Source organism: Mesocricetus auratus, unplaced genomic scaffold (genome assembly GCF_017639785.1).
Source record: "Mesocricetus auratus isolate SY011 unplaced genomic scaffold, BCM_Maur_2.0 Super-Scaffold_100019, whole genome shotgun sequence".
NCBI classification, from domain to species: domain Eukaryota; kingdom Metazoa; phylum Chordata; class Mammalia; order Rodentia; family Cricetidae; genus Mesocricetus; species Mesocricetus auratus.
In genome coordinates, this window is record NW_024429200.1 from 8576253 (window position 1) to 8597603 (window position 21351).

At 44.8% G+C, this 21351-nt stretch overlaps 1 pseudogene; it reads left to right on the forward strand.

Annotated features, from left to right (window-relative positions):
• The first annotated feature begins 6080 nt into the window (after positions 1-6080).
• Positions 6081-6881, forward strand: LOC101824108 (annotated as a pseudogene).
• Positions 6882-21351: the final 14470 nt, after the last annotated feature.

Here is a 21351-nt window from a genome sequence, read left to right on the forward strand (position 1 = left end):
AACTAGCATGGAGTGGCTGACAGCCAAAAGTGCTATTCTTATTTTGTTCATCAGGTCACCAAGATAGTACATTTCCGTTTTCAAGTTCTATTTCCATCTGTATGAGATGAACTTGAAATTTTACATGATTCTTAAGATCTTATTGAAATGTTTCAAGACACCCAGAGAAAGTTCTCAGGCTTCTTTACATGTAGTCTTTACTATCCTTTGTGTTCCATCAAAACAGGTTGTTTGAATGCATTTTATGTCGCCATAACAAAATACTTGAGGCTGTACTTTGTACTTGAGCACAAAGAAATGAGGTTTACACAGCTTACAGTTTTTGAAGGCTGAAAGTCTATGAAGTGTTCGACTGGCTTTGGTGATGGATTGAGCTATGTTAAGTCACAGTAGCTGGAGCCACATGGTAGGAGTATGTTAGCAGAAGAGACCATATCACCAGATGGGCAGCCAAAGAAGCTGGGAAACAGCCATACTTCTAACAACACTGCATTAAGAAGCAACTCAGGAATCCTACAAGACTTAGCTTAGTCCTTTACAAGTATATATCTCCAGAGACCTAAGAGCTGTGTACCGGACCCTACCTATTAAAGGTCCTACCACTTAATACTGCTGCCTTAAGGACCAATCCTTCAGCACACGAACCACTGGGGACTGCCTTAGTTAGGGTTTCTGTTGCTGTGACAAAACACCATGACCAAAGTAAGTAGCAGAGGAAAGGGTTTATTTGGCTTATGCTCCCACAACATTGGTCGTCATTGAGGAAGTCAGGATAGGAACTCAAGCGGGGCAGGAACCAAGAGGCAGGAGCTGATGCAGAGGCCATGGAAGGGTGCTACTTACTGGCTTGCTCCCCATGGCTTCCTAATCTTGTTTTCTTATAGAACCCAGGACCATTAGCCCAGGGATGGCACCACCCTCAGTGGGCAGGCCATCAATCAATTTCAAAATACAAAGTAAAGCAATCACAAAAATGGCTGGAGTATAGCACAGTGGTAAAACACTTTTCTAGTTATCTGGGATGTCCTAGGTTCAATCCACAGGATCCTAAAAACCAACCAAACAACAATAAAAAGAGCAACACGTGCTTTTCATCCAGCCCTGGGGAGGCAGAGGCAGAGGCAGGTAAATCCCCTGGCCAACCATCTTAGTTCAATTGGTGATGCTGAGGTCCCAGTGTAAGACCCTGTTTCTAAAGACAAAGTAGACAGCAACTGAGACTCAGCACCTGAAGTTAACCTTTGACCTCCACGTGCACACAAAGCTTCATACACACAAACACACACACATCTTTATACATTGAACACATGGGGCGGGGAGCGGTGCAGTTTTCCATGATCTGGAGCAGAAGTGAGAGGTGGCTGATGAGGAAAAATACTGGCTCCTTTTCCATTTACTAAAATTTCTCTTTAATTCCCCCAAGGTTTTTTTTTTTTTTTTTTTTGGGTTTTTACGAGACAGGGTTTCTCTGTATTGTTTTGGAGGCTATCGGTCCAGCCCGGCCTCGAACTCACAGAGATCCGCCTGCCTCTGCCTCTGCCTCCCGAGTGCTGGGATTAAAGGTGTGCGCCACCACCGCCCGGCCTCCCCCAAAGTTTTAAGGGTAAAGTTTTTCTCTAAACTTGCTCACTGCAATAGCCATCAGCCACATGTGGCTATTTACACTTAAATTGATTGAAATGGAGCGTGTGTGTGTGTGTGTGTGTGTGTGTGTGTGTGTGTGTGTGTGTGTGCATGTATGCTTCGTATATGTGAGTGTGAGTACATGCCCATGCATATGCACGTGGGAGCCAGAGGAGGGCAGTGGACATCTCCCTTGATTGCTCCCTGCCTTATTACCTTGAGATGGGATCTTTCACTGAACCAGAAACTTGCTACTTCATCTAGGCTGGCTGGGCAGTGAGCACCCAGGGTCTACATATGTCTGCCTCCCAGTGCTGGGGGTACAGTTACATGAAACCATGCCCTACATTTTATATGGGAGCTAGGGATTTGAACTCAGAGCCTACGATTCCAAAGCAAGTGCTTGTACTCACTGAGCCCTTTCCATAGCCTGGAGAGAAAATATATTAAAAATTCATTTCCCATTCTGACACTTTAAGTACAAAATGGCACACATGTCTGCATTGGACACTGGTGTGCTTAAAGAAAGTTTTGTACAGTCTTGCCTAAAATTCTCCTTGGACGGAGACTAGTCCTAACTCTTGAGATTCTACAGCCAATGCCAGAACTTAGTCAAGGGAGACACTTCTTTGATGTCTCTCAATGTCTTGTTTACATGAATTTTTCATTCTATATTATAATGCATACATCTTTGCTTTAACGTAAACATGGCTCTAAAACAGAAAATTGAGTAAAATAGACAAACGGGGAAGTTGTTCAGTAGGTGCTATGGTTTTTCATGACGTAGCTGGAAGAATATGGCTTTCAGAGTACCGAGGAGATTGCCATACTGCCCATCTCTGTCTGTTACGGCCGAGGGGGAGGAAATGATTTATAATTAGGCTGTGAGAGGCCATACTGCCCATCGCTGTCTGTTACGGCCAGCTCCCAGCACCTCCACCTGCACACGCACGGGCAGCAGTGAGGGTTATTCCATCAGCTCTGCCATTTTTTAAAATCTATACTGTGACAACATGGCTAGCTGAGTCGACGTAGATTGAATTTGCTAACCAAGTAAGAAAACCCACACTCAGACGGGGCGCCTCTGAGGATCCTGCTTCCTCGGGAGCTGTCTTTAAGCCCGGTGCTGAAATTTGGTTGCTCTGGGTCACAAGTTTTCAAAGTCACTTGGCAAACTTAGGGAAAAGTATGGATGAAGAAGGCTCTAAGGCTGGAGCTTACGGTTTTTCTGCAGCCCTAAAGTGTTGGAAAGAATTAGATCAAATGTCCGTGTAATCTCCTCCCATTTTAGAATGTATAGCATTTGCGCTTAAAACTCTTCCTTCTGCATCAAGGTCTGCTTCTCCTTTGTGTTCAGAACAGGTAGGAATGGCTAGCTCCTGTTCTTGAACAAAGCATGAAAAGCACTCACAATTTTAAGAGTCTTTATGAATGTAATATGCAGCTCTAGCCTGTGCTAAATCATCTCTTTCTTTTCACCTCCCTCTTTGGTGCTATTTTCTAACTCAAATCACCCTTTCTTTCTAGCTCCCAGAACTTTTCTAATTTATCCATGCCCATCTGAGAGAAGATATGCTGGACAAAACAAGTTCCTAAGCAGTGCTACGGAGTTTGTTGCACTAAAACTGTACTGTGGCAATCTCGTTTCAAGCGGCCTGTTGGTTTCCTTCTAACCTGAGGCCCAACACCTGTTTTCTTCTTGCCTTCACCAGTAATCATACACCTCTATTAAGACTCTCTCAGCATTCAACTGTTACAAATATATCATCTATAGGAATTGTCATTGCAAATATTTGTTTCAATTAATTAGCAATGGCCTTATGATGAAGCCTGACTGCATTTCTCTATTGTAACCATGTGGTAGCACTAGCCCTGGGGTAATGCACAGCCCGACAACATTCCTTAATGATCCTCTTAATTACACAGTTGGGGTAACCATTCTGTCTAAAAAATCTGCTTCGTAATTACAAAATCACCAGCCCAGCCAGCCGTGTTGACCCATCAATCGCTTGCATTCCACTGTGTCCTGAAAATGTGTTCTGTCTTCTCTCCAAATGACAGGGAAGCGTTGGAAGCCAGTGAGTGTGGGATGCAGCTGCTCTGGTGATGAGGACATCTCGGTCTCTCTCTGCCTAGGGCTGCTCGACTGCTGGGCTTCTTCCTCTACCTCCCACCATCTTTTCCTCCACAATAGCTCAGAAGCACAAGGGAGTTCATTCCCTCTCTCAGATCCATCCACATAAAGCTTATTTGTAGTCGTTTAGCATAAGCCTGCAAAAGTAATTTTGGTCCCTCAGGTTGACTGGCCTGGTTGTTCCTTGCATGCAGAGTCTGATGTTGAAATTGTCACTCAACTTTTTCCCTTTTACTAGCCAGATTTGTGTCCTCAGCTCCAAAGCCAATATGTGTACCATTGTGTGTGTGTGTGTGTGTGTGTGTGTGTTTGTGCACAGACAGTGATGACTTATGGGTAAGTAGGTCTCTACCATCAAACCTGGAGCCCTGGGATGGTAGTTTCTAGCTCAGTGAGTGGAAGCTCAACACTTAAATGCTAGCAAATGGCAGGCTGGTAAGTCCCTAGTTTCTCTACTATGTCACACTTGCATACTTCAAAGGCTGGTTAGCCTGTTGTGATTGCTGTGCTTGGGACTCATGTTACTCAGTGAGGACTCTTTTCTGTATCACAGAACCACTGTTTGTGGATGAGAACTCCAAGTATCTTCTTGGGTACTCTGTACACATTCTTCCTATATTGTGAAAACATCACAGCTCCCATGACATTGTGAAGTCGTGTCCCTCGAGCCCTGGATATAGAGGATCCTGAGGACCTGTGTCTCAGCCACTACTTCTTAGGGAAAAATTGCTTTCTATAGCAAAGGGCAGAAGCTGGGAGCTTTTCTTTGTGTTGTGAGCTAAGTGATTGGAATGAAAAGGGAAGCCTCAGGGTAATAGGAACTATCATTCATTGCTTGTGGGAACACAAACCGGTTTAATCCCTTTGGATTAAATCTCTTGCAAGTCTAAACATATATTCATGCTACCTAGGAATTACACTCTGGGGGTATTTATCCAGTTGATTTGAAGCTTATGTTCACACAGAACCACCTGCACATAAGCCATGGTAGCAACTTATGCATCATTGTTGAAAACTTGAATCAACCAAGCTTGGGTACATCCGTATCCTGGAATATTATTCAGGGATAAAAAAATCATCTATCAAACCACAACATGCATGAAGGAAATTTAATGTTCCTGTGTGGAAAAAAGCCAGTTGTAGGGATTAATTATGATTATTAATTTTATGGAACCTAGGATCACTATAGAAACAAACTTCTGGGCATGTCTGAGAGTGAGTTTCTAGACTAGGCACTTTGAAGCAGGAAGACCCTCTCTAAATGTGGGTGGCACTATTTCCTGGGCTGGGAGAAAGTGAGCCAAGTACCAGCATGCACCTCTCCCTGCTTCCTGAGTGCAGATGCTTCACACTCAGATGCCACTGTGGTGGGCTGTAGCCACTGTTTCACACTCTGATGCCACCATGGTGGGTTACACCTTCAAAATGTGAGTCAAAACAAACGTTTCCTTTCTCACAGAGTTTTGTCCCAATAATGAGAAAAGAAACTAACACACAGCTTTAAAAGTTTACATATTCCATGATTCCAATTATATAACATTCTAGAAAAGACTAAAAACAATACAGTCAGTAAGACAATAGCCAGTGGAGATAACTAGGAGTCATGTGATTTCCATAGCAGTAAAGTTATTTTGTGTTATAGTATCGTAGAAATGTGATACTGTGTGTGCCTCAAAAACCACAGGTCATTGCAGCATAGAGTGAACCTTGATGCATATAATTTTTGTTTTGTTGTTGTTAGAGTTTTTGTTTGTTTGGTTTTGAGACAGGGTTTCTCTACATAGCTCTGACTGTCCTGAAACAGTCTCAGGGGCCCCAGGACAGGTTCCAGCCTCAGTCCAGCTTATTTTTAAGGGGCAATTAAACTCCCTGTGCTTTCTGTGCTATCCTTGTAGTATTCAGGAGTGTCTCTTGAAGCCAAGTTTGATGATTGCGAGGATGAGGGAGACATGGTAGTGTGTGATGATAATGACTTTGCTGAGTTTGAGGGTGGCATGGGAAATTCTGTTACAGAATCTCTTTGGCAAGTGATAATCACTGAAGATGATGAAGACGAGAACACTGTGGAATTAGTAGGATAACAACCTAGGAAAAGATTCTGAAGATGGAGATACTAAGGAGGAAGACACTGAGAGTGAGCCGGATGATGATGAAGACCTTGAGGATTATGAAGACGAATCATATACTTCTGGCAAAAATGAAGACCCGATGACAAGGGTTGATATTCTTGTGCACCTCTAGAACAGCTGGAAGAGCTATTGTCTACAAATTCTAATGTTAATTGGTCTGAATCATGAACTACATCATTGGGATTAAAGTAACCATGGATGATAAGGACAGGATACATGCATGTTTGCTGCTGGCACTCTACAAAGCTTTGGTGCAACTACAGGAAGAGATTCAGGATCTGGGTGAGTTGTGTAGTGATAAACCTAAGTCTGAAGCAAAGATGGACTTCCAGACCCTTTAGTCATCCTGTAGGAAGTGGGAAAAGTCACAGAGGGCATGAAGGATACAAAGATGGCTCACTTCCTTACACTGCGGACAAGGTTGAATGCATCCACGGTTCAAAGGTTATGCAAGAGGAAGGCCACCTTTAAAACTCCCTGACACAAAGAGGACACTACTGCTTACATTTACTGTGCCTGGCTCAGGTAACACCCAAAGCTACGGAGGCTTTGCTGCCCTGGTGAACATGGTGACATGACCTGTGGATAAAGCCAAAAGGTTCCCACTCAACAGAGAAGGTAAACAAAATGTAGATAAGAACTGGGCAGGAGAGGGAGAGAACTTGGAGCTGACACATGTGCAGGGTCAGGAGCTGACACATGTGCAGGGTCAAGAGCTGACACATGTGCGGGGTCAGGAGCTGACACATGTGCGGGGTCAGGAGCTGACACATGTGCAGGGTCAGGAGCTGACATATGTGTGGGGTCAGGAGGATGCAGTCTCAGCATGAGGAAGAGAAAGGAGCCAAGAAGGAGTGGATCATGAAGAAGAAGAGCCTGAGACAGTGGAGGCTGGGGAAGCTGCTTGAAAGAGAGAACAAAAGAACAAAGAGAAGAAGCAGTTGAAAAGGAAACAAGCCTATGTGAAAGCCATTGAAGGCATCCCGGAGATCTGAGCCTGAATGTCACTGTGAGCTCTGAGTCCACAGGGAACCTGAAAAGCATGAGTCTGTTTCCCATCTTAGAGTTTGCATATTCCAAGTGACTAAGAAACCCTTACTTCACACTCTTATCTGGGTTTAGAGTTCTACAGAGGTTGTAGATACATTGAAAGAACTATTTTTCAGCTATTTCCTTCCAGACAATCAAATTGTTTTATAAAAGGGATGGTATGTAAAGCTTAAAAATATTTTAAACTTATAACATGAATCATTAGTGCTTTACTTTGGTGTTTAATGAACAAAATTTCTAGAAAGGTTGTTGTTTTTTGCTTAAAGTGGGCAGTTAGAATAACCATGGAGATTAGCTCTAATTCAAGATCACACAAACATCTATTGGAATTGCACAATAAACACTGCTTGAGTTTTTTTCTTCTTCTGTGTCCACATTAAACTTGTGGAAAAGGTAAAATCTAGAACACTGAATTTCAGAGACTTAGAACATGGTAAAGTATATATTTTGTATATGGGAGATGCTGGTGACAGTATTATAGGAGTGCTGGGATACTTTATGTTCATGGAAGATTCTAGGAACAATAATGAACCCTCTAAGTTAAGAATGGGCCCTCACTGGGACTTTTCCTGGACATCCTGTTGCTGTCCTATAGCCCTGGATCTGCAGGACCACCACCACCTACCTGTGCTCCAGCAGATCACAGATGGGGTATATGTTGGGGTGGGCCAACACTTCACCCTGGTCCTGGATCTGAGTAATTACAAGGTTGGTCAGTCCACCAGCTCTCCCCTGTCTTCACCACCAGGGTGAGCTCTCCAGCATTGCCAAGGCTAGTTCACCCCCTGCAGCAACGAGCTGGGGCCCGGCCAGTTTTCCCTCTTTCATATCCTCGGGGCAGGTTCTCCCACACTTCAGGGCCATCTTTACTGTGTCACCAGTTGAGGTGTGGGGGCCACTATGGATGGCAAATAATTTTATTCTTTCTTATGGCACTAATAGAAGATCAGGGGGTGGGAAGAAAGGGAAGTCTGGGGATTCTTCCTCTAACACCTCTGTGGTTTCGCTGTGGCCCAAGGATGGCTGCTGTACTATGTAAAGGCAGCACATGCCCTCTGGGAGGCCCTGTCACAGATGCTCTTCCTCTCCCCCCCCTTCTCTCTCTGCTCCTCTCTCATTCTCTTCCTCCCTTCCCTCCCTCCTTCCGGCTTTCTGTAACTATTCCCCTGCTTTTGCTGCTCTGGGCCTAGGCTGGTAACTGTTGCCATCATGAGTACTTTGCAATCCCACCATCCCTTGCAGGCTTATCCTAACACTTCCCATACTTTCATGAGCAGAGCTTTCATTAAAACCACCCCAGTTTCTTTAGTTGCACATGTATGCCTTCTGTGTCCAAATCTGGCCAAACTCTAGGGCCTCTAGGATGGATAATAATCATAGTTGTTTACTGGTTTGAAACTACCATTGAAACCATGCTGTGTCTATGGGAGTGGTTTCAGAAGAGTTAACTGAAGGGAGAAGGCTTACCCTGAATGTGGGTGATGCCATCAATGGAGTGGGGTCCCAAATGGAAAAAAAAAAAAGAAGAAGACAGCAGGCTGAGCACCAGTGTTTACCTCTCTCTGCCTCCTGACCGCAGATGCAATGTGACCAGCCAGCTCCCACTCCAGCCACAGTACCTTCCCTGAAGTGGTGGGGGCTGCACTTCCAAACTGTGTTCAAGTATGTTATCTCAGCAAGACAAGTGGCTGGCAGCACTCACTTCCGCCTTTGGTCTGCCCCTACAGCTCTGGGGGCTCACTAACCTATAGGCTACCATGTTTGTGTAGGGGAGTGAAGAGGAGCTTGCCTCTCCCCGGGGGACATGCTGGAAACCTGCACTGACTGCCCCGGCGTCTGTAGACTGCAGACGCTGACAGAGCAAGTTACAAGATCTTCCCATGTTAAACTAATGATGACCACCACTTGTACTACTTACCAGGGTCTTCATGTGAAAAAGAGGAACCCTGACACAAACCTACCCCGTGTCCTCGGAAGGAATCACCGCGGTAGCAAGAAACAAATAAATAAAATAAAGTGAAGCTATATAGGCAATAACCCTGTTTTTTATAATCTCTTCTCCCCATTATAATAGTAATTAACATCCACAATGTTCAATGTTTTGCAAGAAGCCTCTATTTGATATGCTGCTTTTATAATTAAAAGGCCATAAAAGACAAAATTTCAGTGTTATATATGTTTATAATTGAAAAATATTTTTAAAATGTAAAGGAGAAAATAAAAAGGATCCACAACCCCAGAACAACAAGATGGCATGCAGTAAGAACTTGAACGTCCTTATTTTAAATAATAGCTCTATTGCTTTTTAGATTTAGCCCTGCACCAGTCCCTCAGCTACTGCGAGCCTCATTTGTCATGGTTAGGAAAGAAGGGACACCAGCGCCTCGTGCCATATTGTGGCAAGACTTAGAGGTGACATATGCAAACCCTTCAGGAGGACGCCTCATTCAGGGAATGTATGACTGAGACAGGTCTGGATTTGAACCTCTGCTTTGTCAGTTTCAAACTGCTTGAATCCTGGAAATGACAGAAAAGTCTCTCTCTAATAAAGCAGGGACAGAAACGCAGTCAACTCTTTCCTAGGATTAAGCTGCCTCATTGAAGACAAAGGAGCCGTTCAGGACAGTGAGCAGCACATGGCTCTGAAGTCACCACCTTCATCTTTCCTACTGTATCATCAACAGTGATCACGGGGAAGGGAGTCAATGCCAAAGCAACCTGATCTTCCAGGGGGACGCTTATGTATTCAGTGACACCGAGGGAGCAGCTTTGCCTCATCCCGTGTCCCCAAAGGGATGCCTTCAGAGAGATGTTTGCTTAGCTGGAATCTGGTAAAATGCAGCAGCAGTAGCTGAGAGACTCCCAGAGGGCGCAGGGTTGGGACCCTTCCCAACCCTAGCACTCTCGGACTGAGAAATCTTGCTGCCAATAAACAGCAGCAGTGACCTTAAGTTGAAACAATTTGGAGAAAGCGAGAGTAGAGAGAAAACAATGTGAGAGGAGGGATCCTGACACAGACTACTGCCTTTTCTTTCTCTTTGCCACGAGGGAAGGTTTGCCAGCTTTTTGAGTGCTTTATTTATGTTTGCTTGATGAAGAAAATCACCCAAACATGTTGAAGATATGGCTCAACAGTTCAGAGCACTGACTGCTCTTCCAGAGAACCCGGTTCAATTCCCAGCACCCACATGGCAGCTCACAACTGTCTGTCACTCCAATTCCAGGGGATCTGGCTCTCTCACACATGCATATATTCAGGCAAAACATCAATGCACATAAGAAAACATTTAAAACAAAAACAATAACATAAAAATCTAAAAAGAAAAGAACATTGTATCTTGTTCCTATGAACACTCTTCAGGGCACTTTTACAAATACTGCATTTGTTAAAACAAGAACATTTGCATTGGATGGTGGTGGCACATGCCTTTAATACCAGCACTCAGGAGTCAGAGTGTTGTGCCCAAATTCTGAACCCCAAAATCACTAAAAGGCCCATTTTGTTGCAAAATCAAAGAGTCTTTTATTGAAGTTGTTTAACGAGCTAACCCCATTAGCTTGGGTCCTTCATCCTTCCACCATGGCGAATGGCTGGAGAAAGACCCCCAGCAACCTCGAGGCAGGGATCTTAAAGGGGAGTGTCTAGGGGTATGAAACAGTCTCAGGATTGGTGCACTTCCAGGTTTGGATGACCCGCCCTGTGTTGATTGGTCAACTGGTTGTTATGGCCCATAGGCCCTCCCAGGGCAGTTGCTATGATCCGCAGGTCACTGCTGTGCACTTGTCCGTAAAGTACACCCAAAGCCATAAAGCACAGCCCTGTCAGCTAAGTTCTGATTGGTTTCTTGTCATGAGGAGGGTATCTGACCTCCTAGTGACCAGGACAGGAGCGGCAAGGTCATGCAAGCACATGGTAGCCTGCCATGGCTGCTAAAACGGGGAGGCTGGTCACTACAAGAAGTAGGTAGATCTTTGAATTCGAGGCCAGCCTGGTCTACAGTGAGTTGCAAGATAGCCAGGGCTATACAGAATAACCTTGTCTTGAAAAAAATCAGAACAAAGTAAGCAAATAAACAACCCCCCCAAAAAAACACACATTTGCAAGCACAGTTATCGGGATAAGTGTGTGTGCCAAGCCCTCTGCGTGCAAAAGCTTATCTGAGCTTCATAACCCCTTACTATGTGTTCTATGGCATGCTCTAGGACAATATTTCTGTACCTAAATATGTGACACTTGCTCACTGGTTCTGTGGAGAAAAAAAAGTATTAAGTCTTGACATAAGCACACGCTGGCTTGCTGGGGCTGGTAACAGGAAGAGTCCATCAAGGAGTACTAAAGTTGTGATTACCCAAGGCTGAAGCATTCGGGGTAAGAGTATTTCATCTGATGTTTTCTGTGGAAAGAAGTTTCAATAGTGTGAGGGTGACAAACAGCCTAATAGTTTGGTTTGGAGGCCCCAAGTTCCCAGGGTTGCAGTAGAGGAAGAGGCAGATAGGAGTAGCAGGTGCCCAGATGGCTGCTTCCAGCTCAGGGTCCCTCCCTGAATCGCTAGGCCATTGATGTGTGTAGGTCACACCTCTGTTCCCGAGTCATCATGCTTCCCTGGGAGCTCTTTGGACACCCATGTACCCACACAGTTACAAAGCTTAGTCCATGGATCAGAGCAGTGCTAAGCCCAAAGGCCATGCTGTTACAGGACTTTCTTATCCCTTCGTCTCCTGCAGAGGCTGTTTCAGCATGCCATGGGGTATCTGGGAATGATAAATTTTCTTAGGAAAATCATATTAAAGTTCAATTTGTTAAATCAGTCTCCTGATCTTATCGGGGGTGGACAGTTGTTCTAGCTCCACAACCAGGAAGTGATAAATCCCTTAGGCTGAGTCTGCAGATGGTTATCCTATCAGTGTGCATGCAATCAATGGGGAAGTCATCTCAGGGAATGTCCTCGAAACTTATAGAACACCAGCTAGTAATATTGCTTGATCAGATTGAAGTCATTCATTATTTTCCTCTGGGGTGTGTGTGTGTGTGTGTGTGTGTGTGTGTGTGTGTGTGTGTGTGTGTGATTTCAATAACAAAGCTTTCAAGTTCCAATTGGTTGGATCAGCAGAAATGCCTGTTACCTGTGTTCCTGTTCTCAACACCCAAATTCAGATGGCTAATCATGGCCAAATGTTTCCTGAAAAATCATAGAAGCAAGGCATGAAGAGGCCAGTTTTATGCAACTGGCCATGAACACAGACCCAAGATTCAAGGGCATCTCAGAGACACAGAAAGAAATACTCCAGCAGACAGACAGAGGGACAACACACTAAGGAAGCACCTGTCTTTTGTGACACTTCATGATGAGATGGCCATGAGGTTAAGCAGGTGAGTGCTTTTCTGGAGGTAGATAAGGATTGTTCCTTGAGCTCCTTGGTACCCACATGTTCAGTGTTGAAACCATCCCACGTGCTGGACACTGTGCTGAGAAAAGAGAGCAAAGGTGCTTGGAGAAGTCATCTCTTGTCTCATGGAGTTCAAGATCTGGGGCAAGGTCCAGCAATCTGCCCCTTGTTATTTCTGTATATCCAACCATTGAAGGGGTAGAAAAGAGTATTCCATGGCCTATGAAAATTGCAGATTCCAGTCCATAGTGAAAGCTTTAGGGGAACACATCCTTGACCATACATTTCTATACCACCCATAGTTGCTTGCTTACTATAACATACCAGAGATGAATCACAGCTGCAATGCCTGATGATCTACTGTCTAGCCATAGAAAGAACAAGCTGGTCAACCACAGTCTAAGGGTGCAGACAGGGAAGCTACTTAAAGTACTAGAGAGTAGTGAGTACAGCTCATAGTATCCTCTCTTCAGGGCTGCAGACAGCAGGGGTATTAAAACAACCACTAACAAATGCTACTGCTTTTACAAGCAGGACTTGAAGTGGGGGATGCATAGCTTGAAGGGGAAATTAGGTGGGTTGGCAGTGGCTAACCAATATTATAACCCAAGAGATGCGTAAAATGAGTGAGATATATGGGGAATTGAAGGAGAAGAGACTGAGTTAGTTTGAATTTCATTGAAAGTAAAACTGGAGATGAATTTGAGTCTAGGGAGTTTGGGAGGTATCTGAGAAACCATGGGTGAAAGGTAATGACTGGTTGCTGCTATGGCCAGCTGGTACTCACTCATTGAGACCCTCTGAGAAAGAGTGCAGCAAGCCTTAGGGGTAGCTCTCTGCTCACACTGAAGCCTTGACTTGCTTACAAATGGCTAAACGCCTGTTATGGCCTCTGCATTTCCAGGTCTCACCTGCAGACGGCTTCTGAGGCCTTCCTGAAGGTGCTGAGTGGAAGCTGGCTGGGGCATGTAGGGAACTGTCCACCACTGCTGTGCTGAAATCCAGAACCTGGAGGCTAACGCAAATGCCTACCATCATCAGCTGAAGAGCTGTCCAAGCAGCTGAGCTGGAGCAGAGTTAAGCTTTGGCCCCAGGCTGTGGTCCATTCCGCCAGACTGACATCTCCTGCTGCTGGCTGCTCAGATGCATGCCGGCTGCACTTCCTCTGGGAGAGCATTGCACTTCATGTGCTGGCTGGAACACAGCCTAGATTTGGGAAGCCTTGAAACCAACTGGAGTTAGCCTGCGTTGTCCCCGATTGACCTAGTGATCCACATCTATCTTTTCTGACTAGAAAAATGCTGCCCTTCCTAACTCTTACATTTGTGGTTGTAATTGCCTTGTTTCAAGGTTTTTAAGAAAACGTGTGGTACAGATGTGATGGCATTACTATTCTTCCTGTCTGAGGGCCCTTCTCATTTCTCTCTAAAGAAAAGATTTTCAGATTTTACTCACCCACCCCAAAGTTGCTCCCTACCTCCACCGAGGCCCTGACTTGCTTACAAATGACTAGTGTACACTTAGCACTTATTGGCAGTGAGAGTTTGTCTCCTGAGTTCTATGGGCTGGCATGACTCCAACATGTATTGGCATCTTCCCACATCCTTCCTGGTCAGTCCATCTTCTAGACATCCAGCAACTGCAGGAAATCTATAGGGAACTGCAGGACAGATTCCTGTCTTTGACAAGGGCAGGCAAATTTTGACCAGTAATTTTTCCTTGAAAGGGGCATGAGGAGAGGAAGACATGGCGGGCAGGAGGAGAGAAGGACGGGAATAGAAGTAGGAGATGGAGTGAGGAAGGGGGGAGGAGTAAGTAAGAAGATGAGAAGGAGATGAAGAGGGGCAGGATGGGAAGGAGGGCGGGAGGAAGGGAAAGGGAAGAGGAAAATATGAGGAATAAAGAAGGAGGTGGAGGGGGTAGATGGCAGGAGGAAAGCATGACATAGCAGTACAGGACCTTTCTCAGCCAGCCGCACTGTTCCACGACAGAGAATGAAATAAATATGTTTAGGTGGCAGATGGTAAATATCTTCATATTATAAGCACACACATCTCTTTCCTGGAACCCTTGGAAAGGTCCTTACCATAGTTCCAAGTAGTTGATCCTTGATTGGGCTTGGTATTTATGCAACATCTGGAGAGAAAATAATATTCTTTTGCTTTTAAATATAAACCAAACACCTCACTCTGAGAGAAAGCAGTTTTTGCCACAATGGGCGGAGGAGGGAGAGAGAGGAGGAGGGAGAAAGAGCAGTGTGGCTTCTCAGGATGCTGTCCATACGCTGGGCTGTCAAAGATGAGGCAAGAGCAGAGAAAAGTGAGAGCACCAGGGGACCAACAAGATCTGGAATTCGCCACCCATCACTCTCTTTGTTCAGGCTAGGTGAAAATGTTGCAGAGAGATCTATTTCACTAAAATCCATCTTCACAACAGCAGAGTGGGGAGTCAGATATCAGCAATTCTGCTTCCTAGGATCAGGAGTGGGGTCCTTATTGTGCACAACTGCAGCGAGGACCGTGGTGCTCACTGTGCCTCTGAGCATTGTGGTTTCTGACTGTCCTTAATCGCCCCGCCCCTTCCCCTCCAACAGCGTCTCTTTCTTTTTAGGAATTATGGGTGTTTGTGGCGATTTTCTGCCATTTGGAGAAAAGACATTTTTAAACACTGACACCCTCCAATTTTGTAACAAGTCCCTCCACTTTCCTTCTTGTTCTAGACATTGAAGAGCAGAGGCATTTGCTTTTCTTAGAGAAAAAAAGCGTAGATCCAAGGCAGTGGTTAAATCAGCAGTTACAGATCTGCTACTTACAAGACTTCCTTGCCGTTGCTGTTTGGAACTTGTTGCAGTGAGCAACATGTCTCATGACAATTGCTTCATCTTTCTTACATGATCTCTAGTTCTGAAAAATCTTACAATATAAAAAATGTGCCCCCACCACCACAATCACACAAGCCAGTTTGATATCCTTATTTCTCCCTAACTGATAAAGGGGCTTTTCTTGGGCTCTTGTCAAAGTGAACAGAAGAATCAGCATTCGGGGCTATGGCTGTAGGACTCCTTCTTATTTACTTGTGAACTAAGCTACACTTTCCTGAGCACGTGGAATTTAAAGAAGTGTTTTTAGACACCATTAATTTCAGCTTCTCCTTCCCTTCAGAGAAGCCTGTCTGTAACTTACACTATAATTTGGGGGACCAGTTTGTACAAACCGAAGCTCAGCCCAATACTACCTTAGAAAATTAGAACACATCAGGACACTGGAGGGTGTGGTGGTCACAGACATGAAGGACCCTCTGCCTGCTCTCTCCTTTCAGAGGCTTCTAGTCTATGCTGCCTCCATTACAAGTTCCAAAGTGACAAGTTACAAGTTTGCACTAACTTCCAAAGCGACTTGCCTTAGAGGCAGAACCAAACCCATCAGTCAAGATTCGTATTGTGTGTAGGTAACTTTGAAGTCAGAAGAAAGGAAGTTGAATTTACCCAAAACACACTTGCCATGAAGAAGCACCACCTGGATGTCCTTGCTCAGGTGATCCGGCCTCCTCAGGAAGACTCTTAGATAGCTCAGTTAACCCAAGGAGAATAGAAAGTGAGCACCTGGATTGGAGGGTCCTCAGTTGAAGATTCATGGGATGGTGGAATTTGAGTGCATTAGGAAGTATCTAAGGTATTGAAACACACTTTCGGGTGAATTTCTAGTTATTTCTGGTTAGATAGGATTAATGGAGGAGAGAAGACCCACCCAGAATGTTGGCAGCAACATTCTGTGACCTGAATTCCCGGACTGAAAAAAAAAGAAGAAAGCTTGGTCCTTCTCTGCTTCTTATTAGACTCATGGACCAATCTGGTCCCACTGCCAAGCCTTTGCCATCATAATGGAGTGTATTCCTCTGAACTGTGAGCAAAAATTAGCCCTTCATTCTTTCATTCAGTAGCTTTTTATCAGCTATCTGGCCACAGGGATAATAAAAGTCACCAATACAGTATGTGGGATGATAGTTTCCATCCAGTGTATCCTTTGGCCCACACCCTGATGGTGGACAATTAACCCATGAAGGTCAGCCTCACCTTCTCTGCCTCCCAATGTCATACTTCCTAGCCTTGAGTTTGGGAATTGTCGCAGGTTGGACTCCTGGAGATGTCAGGGTCTTACTTGGGTTTTCTTAGAACTGACATAAGAGAAAGAGAATGAAGTTTTTGAGAGCAAATTGGGCAACACTGGTCTGTGATTCAGATCAATAGCATTTTGGATAATCCTACAAGGAACTGTGAAGAACTGTCCCAATTGGGGTAAGAGGTCTGGCATTTAAACTTCCTATTGATCAATTATTGGATGCAGACCAACATGGGAAGGGAGTGTGACCTTGGGCATTGTGGCTGTCTTTAACAATCTTCCAAAGGGGGCTGGCAAGCTGCCAACAGCTCCCAGCATCTGGGCAGCAATTCCTTCACTCTGGGTGGTACATCACAGCATCTATCATCAGGATGCTAAGATAGACAAAGACAATTCCAACAGGGAAATAGGAACCCGACAAAGACTGCCTAGTGCCTCCAGCCCCTCAAAACCATCTTTTAGCAGTAGGCCTGCTATAAACAGCCAATGGTCTGGGGTAGCTGCTGAGACATAAGCTGAGGTGTAGATGCACCAGTATTGTTTCTGATGGCTGGACAGTCCTGACTCTAATACAGAGAGCATGCTCACTCTCACCAGGGAGCTGGGCAGAGCTTCAAGTGTTGATTTGACAAGGAAGGGACCTGACCCTCAGTAATGTGTCCTCATTGTTGCTAAGAAACCTGTACTGGCAGAGCTCAGATTGATTTAACTCAAACTGCCCTGGAATGTACTAAGCAATGGAGGGCAGATCCCCCAAGATTTCAACTATGTAATGCGAGTTGAACCATGCTGAGGTATCGATCCCCATGTTATTCTTACCAGAGAGAGCTGAGCCATGGTGGGGTGTTGACCCCATGATATCCTTACCAAGATGAGGATGACTGAACGTGTTTGTGTGAGCGTCTCTGAAAGCCTTCCTCTCACAGTGACTAGAGCCTCGGCCCAGCAACAATGCCACAAATGCACATGAAATGCAACGGATGCTAGAAATGCAAACCGCAGAAACGAGTCCTTATTACACTTGTGTTTACTTGAGGACTTGAAGCTTCTGGTCCATGAGAAGAGATTCCCATAAGGTGGGCTTAAAGCTGATAGAGGTCCAAATGTGGAGGGTTGCCCTGCTATTCAGTGATGATCTTCTGAATGGTGAGGAATCAGAACTGGATGTGCCATTGTAACCCAGCAACGTCCCTTACTCATTGGAATTATGTTGGTCTTTTCTTACGCCGTGTCCATGTTAATTCTCTCCCTGTTAATTCTCTCAACAGACTCTTTCGTGGATCCACTCTGGACGAGGCATTGCGTTAGAAGATGCCGTTAATTATGAAGACTAATGTGGCAGTCTTTCCCTGGAGGAAACCTCAGTAGGCTTCATGGTGATGATTCCTAGAATTGCTGGGTCAAACTGCAGTGTTCGGTGGGACAAGATTCATGCATGGGTTTCAAATGCCCTCGATTTTCTGATGCGAACTCTAGGGTTTCTTCTGGGTTGAGGTTCCTCACCTAAAACTTTAGGATTGATAGGAACCCCTCTGTCTTCTCTGACACTATACAAACCCTCCTAATTAGTGTTAGACTCTGACAAAAGTGGGCTTCTTGAATCTTGCTACTGTCTTTCTGCCTGTAAGTTTCTCAACATTATAGAAACATCTGCTCATACACCTCATCCAGTGGTCTAGACCCCACATACCTATGCCATCTGGACTAATCATGGATTTTTTTAATAGCCCTTTGAACTTGGTGACTTTTTTCTCCTCCTCCTCCTTCTCCTCCTTCTTTGTAACCATTGGGGCTTAGATAACTTGCCTCTCCACTTTGAAACAGGGTCTTAAGTTATACCACTGATTGGACTGGAACTCTCTTTATAGACCAGGGTGGTCTTAAGCTTACAGAAATTTGCCTGTGCCTGTGCCTGTGCCTGTGCCTTTGCCTTTGAAATACGTGGATTAAAGGTGTATGCTACCACACGAGGCAACACTGGATACCTCTTTAAAGAACCACCCAGCCAGTTAGTTATTCGGCCATAGTCCTGCTTATTTGTAACTTTCTCCTTTTCATCCAAGCTTGAGACTGAGAATTTATAATGCCTTCAGAGAATGCCCTGGATATGAAAACATTGTCTGAATTAAGTCTTTACTGCAGAAACTATCACCTCTGATACCACAGGTACCATTCCCCCTTTACCATGTTCTCATCCCAGATTCCTGTGTATCAACAGAGGAAGACACTGGATGGAACAATATTTCAAACTCGAGAATAAAATCAAGTTGACCCCTGACCTCTGTTGACCATGTCCTCCAGGTAATCATTAAGATCAACTTTAGTAAAAGAGATTTTAGGGCCGTAGGGGTGCCAGACATGAGTTCTAACATCATCTTTTTTTCTTCTGTGACTTTGGGGGTGCTATTTAGTGTGCCTCAGTTTCTTTGACTGTAAAATAAGCTCGTGCCCCCTTCCCAGAGAACTGAAAGAGTTTTTTAAAACTGAGATGCTATATTAAAAACACAGGCTTAGTGTTCACGTAACTCACAGCAACCACAATAAGCTATGATACTTTTAAATCACACATCTTCTCTCTTCTGAAATCTTAAAGGAGACCTAACCCTGGCTTTGCGGTGGTGGGCCTGAGTCAGGGTGTGGGAAGGCCTGTAGAAAGAGCATAGAAGTTGGGGGGTGAGCAGAAGAGCAGCTTGGGGAGGGGGTATTGAGATTGGTCAGAACCTGCTGTGAACGAAATGTTCTTCCACCGTTCCCTTCGTGGCCTCTTTGTGTTCACGTTCTTTCCATCGTGAAACGCAGAGGCGCTGCACTCACTGGTCAGCCTCTCGCGTCCTAGTTCCGGAAGTGGTCCTTACCTTGCTAGCCGTGTGAGGCTGGCTCTCGGCGCCTGTGATGGTTAACACTGTCAACTTGACAGTATCCAAGATCTCCTAGGAGGTAAGTCTCTGGGCAAATCTGAGAGGGGGTTTCTAGACTGGGTTAGCTGAGGTGTGAGTTCCACCTGCACACGGGTGGCGCCATTCCACGGGCCGGGGTCCCAGACTGCATGAAAGAGAAAGGGAGTTAAACATCAGCGCTCGATGCTTCCCGAATGTGGCTGCGAGGCACCAAGCCTCATGACTCTGCTGCTATTATTTCCCCCCACAGAGACTACATCTCACACTGAGCCACAATAAACCCTGCCTTCCTCAGCTTGCTTTCATCAAGGATGTTGTCACAGAGGTAAGAAAAGTAACTCACATGGCACCCTAAATTTTGCTCTGTGAGAAGGTGTCTCCTAAGGGGGTTGGCTTGACTAGAGGGAAATGTTAGTCAGACCCCATAGAGCTATCACACCCAAATACTTTCATGGACCTTGAAGAACATTCATTATCTCGTCATTTCAAGTTTAAGAGATTTTTGACAGCATTAAAATCCTCCCCAGACTGGCCCACAAATCCTACAGAACCATACAGTAACTCTTCGCCACAACACTTTCACATTATGCAGTATGAAACAATTCAAAATTCAAATGACAAATTAACAGTTAACTGCTAAATATTTAATGTCAAGAAAAAGCTGTTTAAAACTCATAAAAACCCAAACAATAAATCTAAATACTAGAGTGGGAAGTATTATATTAGCTAAGGTTTTTTTTTGCAGTGTATTAGCATTGTCTTTATATCAAACGTTTCCCAGTCGGAAAACACACAGCACATTTACTGCATAAATTTATGAGTATGTTCTCGTAACCCCATCCATTTTTTTTCCTGTGTTGTTTTCTCTTTGTGTTTGTAGCAAATTTAGCTCGTCACTGTGCAAAGCTAAGTGATTTTTAAATTTTTTCTTCCAGTGTTGGCCCTTGTCTCGTAGAGTGCACTTGTGCCCAAATGACATTTCTTCTATTATCCTTGGAAAAAACAGAAACTCGGGTTGGGTTTTAAGACTTAAGTGATAGAATTCAAGACCAGGCTGGAGAAGAGTTTGTGGCCAGGGACAGAAAACCTTCACAGCCCACCTCTGCCAATGATCCACTCTCCAAATCCAAGTTGCTTCTTTTGTTTCTACTGCGATGGCCGGAAGAGTCATAGTAACTTCCTGTAAGCCAATCCCCTAGAGATGAAGAAGGCGTTGAAGGGACAGTGAGGTGAAAACGTGTGTGCATTACAGAATGGCTCTTGGATAAAAGTGGCAACAAAGGAGTGTGGACCGCTGAGCACTGCTGCAGGGTCTGTGCCCACAGTAGAATGGATCACAGGGGGTCAGACCTTGAGGGTTATAACCTGGGCCCGCTTCCTGTCTGGTCTCTGGGTCCTGCTCTTTGAGGTATGAGCTGGTGAGGTGCTTCAGCCATCCATATGCTATGGCCATCAAAGAGCTGCCATTCCTTCCCTACGGTGATGGACCGTATGCCCTCAAATAGTTGCCAAAATAAATCCTCCTTTTGTATTGGATCTTGGGAACCAGACAAAGCAACATATACAACAGCGGGACACGTGGACTGCGCAGCTCAGAGTTCCTTTCCCGCAGACCACACCGTGATTCGTCATCAGACCTAAGTTCTCCACCTCTGAAGGCCTTGCCTGACCCCTGCATCCTCTAAAAGGACTGTGTTTTGTCCTCAAAATGATTCTCAGTGGAGAATCTTGAACAAGATGACAAGAGAAAACCAGGAAGGCGTCTTTAAGCCCAGAAGCAAATCTGAGTCTACTCAGTGGTGATGCTGAGTTACTCTTATGAAAACTCCGTTATCCTGGTCCAAGTGCCATAGAAAAACTCAAATGGATGTTGAAGAGCTACTAGCCTCTTCAGAAAAGAGAGATCATCTAGAACAGTGGTTCTAATCCTTCCTAATGCTGACCCTTTAATACAGTTCCTCAGGTTGAGATGAGCCTCAACCATAAAATTATTCATAAGTGTAATTTGGCTA